At 56.5% G+C, this 4,649-nt stretch overlaps 1 long non-coding RNA gene across 2 annotated transcripts in view; it reads left to right on the top strand.

The window, feature by feature from the left end:
- Positions 1–147: 147 nt before the first annotated feature.
- LOC112475748 overlaps positions 148–4,649 on the top strand; it is an 11,954-nt gene continuing 7,452 nt past the window's right edge. For both annotated transcript variants that reach the window (XR_003044848.1, XR_003044846.1), the window contains exon 1: positions 148–1,789. This is a non-coding gene — a long non-coding RNA (uncharacterized LOC112475748). The remainder of the gene's footprint in view (positions 1,790–4,649) is intronic.

Here is a 4,649-nt window from a genome sequence, read left to right as displayed (position 1 = left end):
AGTGAGAGCGGTCCAGTGGCTGCACAGCCTCGCCATATCATCCCTTCTAAAATCCGAGTCATCCCAGTGGGTATGTCATGGTGGCTCTGTCTTCGCCTACATGCTCTGTCAGATGGTGGTGGACAGTGAGAGCGGTCCAGTGGCTGCACAGCCTCGCCAGCACGTGGTATCATCCCTTTTAAAATCCGAGTCATCCCAGTGGGTGTGTCATGGTGGCTCTGACTTCGCCTACATGCTCTGTCAGATGGTGGTGGGTCCTTTAAAGGTGCCCATTTTATAGGGAGTTGCTGAGGCCGGAGGCCAGGCAGGGACCGGCTGAGAGGTTGCAGCTGTACCGTCACCGGCTCCTTCTAGCCCAGGGAGCCAGGCGCCTGGGGTGGCTGAACGCGGGAGGTACATGGGCGGGCGTAACTCTGATGCCCACCTCCTCCAGGTGCCCCGTATGCCCATGGATCTCTTCCCACTCACCCACCAGGTCAGAGATCAAATAGGAATGATAATCCTACGGATGACAGCAGTTAGCACTGAACGCTGACTGCGCCACTCCGTGCCAGCCCATTTCAGTTTGAACTGGGTCGTCCTCAGAATATTAACACTCCCATTTAGCGCGTGAGGAAACTGAGGCACTGGGAGGCCGAGTGACTCGCCCAACGTCCCAGAGTTAGGGAAGGTGGCCTCTGAGGCACAGAACCCAAACTTGGAAACACCTCGCTCGGGCTAGCCCTGGGCTGGAAGGGACTCGGGGTCGGTCCCCTGGCAGATGGGGCTGTTGCATGGTTTCATTTATACGCAATGTCAGAATAGGCAAATCCGCACAGACAGAAAGTGGATCGCGGTTTGTCAGGAGCGGGAGAGGGGTGGGACTTACTGCTGGTGGGTATAGGGTTTCTTTCTTAGGTGATGGAACCAGACAGAGGCCGTGGCTGCCCCACACTGTGCATGCCACTGACAGTATATCACACAGGGTTAAGGTGGGAAATTGTATGTTTTACCACAATGATGAAAAGAGAGCAGCCGGGGGGCGGGGCGGGATCTGCTCGCAGTGGGCAGATCTGGGTCCTGGCTCTGCCTCCGACCAACTGCGTGACCTCCAGCAGGACACCCCACACCTCGGGACCTCAACTGGCGCATCTGTAAAGTGGGCTCCGATGCGGTCTCTGCCCCCAGGGGCTGTTTTAGGGGACGCAGGCCTCGGCGTGGGGCTTCGGGTCTCAGCGCTGCGGGTCCTTCCTGCCGTCGCCCCACTGTTTATATTAAAGGCGGATCGTCGCATGCGCCGTCTTCCCGCGCCCACGGGAGTGCAGTGACCGCAGCTTGGATTTGCTGCCAGCGTCATTGGGGCGGGCTGAGGGTCAGCGCGGAGCCAACACGGGGGGCAGGGCGGATCCGAGTCTCAGGACCGAGCACCAGGGAAGCGGTCAGCGGCATGAGGGCCACGTGGCAGGAACAGCGCACGCCAGGCGCCTCTTAGGGGCCCCGGGACCGGTCTGCCCGCGGACGCCCCGTGGCCAGCTTGCGAGCAGCGGCAGGACGGTGACAGCATCGCTCCCTGGACTCCATTTCTTTACCGGGCAAAGTCTGAGCCTTCGCCTCAGCTGCGCCCCCCAGATATGCTCCCGCTGTACCCCACGGGCCCTGGCGCCACTGACCTGCATGATCTTCTGCAGCTGCCTGTCGTCATCCACCACAAAGACGTTCATCTCTGAGCTTTCGGCGATGACTTGGCAGACTTTCGGGGAACTGGTGGGTGAGACACCAACAGAGAAGCCTCTGGAATCAGAACCCAAAGGTGAGAGCCTGCCGGCGAATTGCAGGGCTCAGGGACAGCCCAGGTCCCGTCCCTGCCCTCCGGGGGTTTCCCAGTGGTCTGGACAGGAATGCTCAGAGTTCCAGGGGAAGGCTCGAAGGGAAGGCTTCCTGGAGGAGGGGGCATGGGATCTGGGCTTCACAGGATGTATATGAGTTCACCAGATAGAGAACGTCAGGAAGGGTGAGCTGGGCAGTGCCCTGCGCTGGGCCCTTGATGAATCCCACTGAACACAGACTAAACGGGTTTCAGTCAGCTCCCTGAACTGGGGACTCTGCTACGGGACCTCAGTGGTCTCAAGAAGGGAGACAGGCCTCTGCCAGGCTGGTGGCTTCCTGCCTCAATATACCCCCAGGAGAGACCAGGTGCCTCTTACCCAGCCATGATGGCACCAATGCTGGCAATGACCCACTCCTCAGAGTTGAGCCCCATGATCCCCACGCCGTGGAAGCGCTTCAGGCCCAGCTGGGGGAGGAGGCCTTTGTGAGGTGCGGAGAGGCTCGGCTGTCACCCACCCCCACCTGCTCAGGAACCTCGGGCTGAGAAGCCGACATTCTCTGGCATTTGGCAACATCTGAGACATTTTTTGAGAGGGAACGCCGCTGACACCGTGTGCGTAGGCACCAGGGAGGCTGAGAAACTGCCTCCAAAGCGCAGGACAGATCCCTCCACAGAATATGGCTGGCCCCAAATGTCAACAATACCTAGATTAAGATAATCTGAGAAAAATCCAAGCAAAATGCTCCCTGACATTTGTATGCACAAATATTTGACAAAATCAGGGTGGTACTGTGCATATGTTATCGTAACCTGTTGTTCACAAAACCTTACATCTCGACTGTTTGTCACAGTCTTAAATATTTCTCTCTGGTATTAAATACAACACCTTACAACATTGCGTAGTACAGAAAGGTCAGAATTTAACGATCCCCCATATCGATTGATATTTAGGTGGGTTCTGTGTTTTCCTCCATTTTTACCAGACAAGATGTTGGGGTGAACATCCTCATAACTCAGGCTCTGCCTGTGCACGTGATAGTTTGTGCTGACATCTGAACTGACTTGGAAGCCCACGGTGGCGCACCACCCATTCGTCCCGGCAGAACCACCTGACTCCGGTGGGGCCTCTCTCGCCTCCACTCTGCTCCTGATCACAAGGGCCCAGCCCTGTGTCCTCCTCTAGCGGGCACCTCGAACTCGGCCTGGCCCAGACAGAACTGCTGATGTTCCCCCCACCCCAACCTTCCACAATCTCAGTTAGCAGCAGCTCCATCCTTCAGGTGCATCGGCCCGAGACACTGGTCATCCTCGGCACCTTTCATTCTCTCAGGCACCCAGTCCATCGAGACATTCTGTTGGTTCTGCCTTCGGAATATGATCACTTCTCATCCCCTCTCCTGCTGCTGTTCCGGTCTAAACCGGCTTCACCTCGACCTTCATCTCAGCCTAACCAGTCTCTTCTCTCCACGGCAGCCAGAGGGCACCCGTGAGCACCTGAGTCAGGTTCCACTCCTCCCTACCCACAGTCCTCCAGGGCTCCCTACCCACAGTGCCCGGGTGAAAGCCCAAGTCCCCTCCACACCACGAGACCCCGAGTGGCCTGTCTGTCCCACACCCCCAACCCACCTTCGCCTCCGTGCCCTCACCTCCCCCTTCCCTCCTCCTCGCTCCGGCTGCTCCAGCCACATGGGCCTCCTCCCTGCTCCTCCCACATACCAGGTCCGATCCTGCCTGAACCTTTTACTCAGGATGTTACCTCCACCTGGGACATCCTCGCCCAGATGTTCACACAGCTCCCTCCCCCAGCTCATTCAAGCCTCTGTTGAAACATCGCTCTTGGAGAGGCTGTCCTCGGCCACCGTGTTACAGTCTCACCCCCAGCCCCCCGTTTTTGTTTGCTCCGGCTCACTGTCTACCTCCTGCATAACTGACTGATTTACTGTGTTGTCTGGACAAGTCCCTCGAGGTCTCTCATCCCTTTTCCTAATCTGAAAGATGGGCATTCATTCACAGAACACACACCAGGGGAACAGGCCTAGATCTTGGGGGCCCTCATGGAACAAGGCAGTCTGGCCCCTTACAGCCATGGAACTGACCAGCTAAACAAACAAACGATACAGCCATGGTACCAGGCGGCCATAGGAGCGGGCAGAACATTCTTCGAAGGGCTGTAGTGGAGCGGGGGGCTGCGCTTTGGGAGCCAGGCTGATCTGGAAAACCTTGCTACGGAAATGAGACACGTTGGAAAAGAGAAACAATACTAACCAGACGGTAACAGCTAGAGCCGCCGCCTGGGGCTGGTTGATATGTGTCAACTCACTGAGGCCTGGAGCGAAGCTTTGTGCTCCGTGCTATTTTATTTTATATATTTGTATATAAAATGCTCGTATAAAGGATACGCATTTTATATACACTTTAATATAAAATAAAGTGTACAATAGACGTTTATATGTAAAATTTATATTTTTAATACTGTACATATAAATGTATATTGATACGCAAAAGGCCCCATTGTACAGATGGGGAGACTGAGGCACAGCGAGGTTCAGTAACTTTTCGGCAAACATTTCACGTGTGTGTTTTGCTGAGTGCGGCTGAGTAATTTGAACGAGCATACCCGGTTAGTGGAGAGGCTGGGATTCGAATGCCCGAACTCAGGGAGCCTCAGAGAACGTCTCCCTCAGACCAGGACGCAGGGGCAACGCGGCCGGGCGGGCGCGGGTACCTGCAGGAAGGCCTTGGCCGCGCGCCGACACTCCTCGTAGAGCTCGATGTAGGTGAGCAGGTGCCAGCCGTGCCTGCGCTTGGAGCCGAGCGCGATGTAGTTGGCGTACTTGGTGGC

This window comes from Pteropus alecto, unplaced genomic scaffold (assembly GCF_000325575.1).
Source record: "Pteropus alecto unplaced genomic scaffold, ASM32557v1 scaffold30, whole genome shotgun sequence".
Lineage (NCBI taxonomy): Eukaryota > Metazoa > Chordata > Mammalia > Chiroptera > Pteropodidae > Pteropus > Pteropus alecto.
Note: the sequence above shows the minus strand (reverse complement) of the source record. Positions and strands in the feature narration are given on the sequence as shown.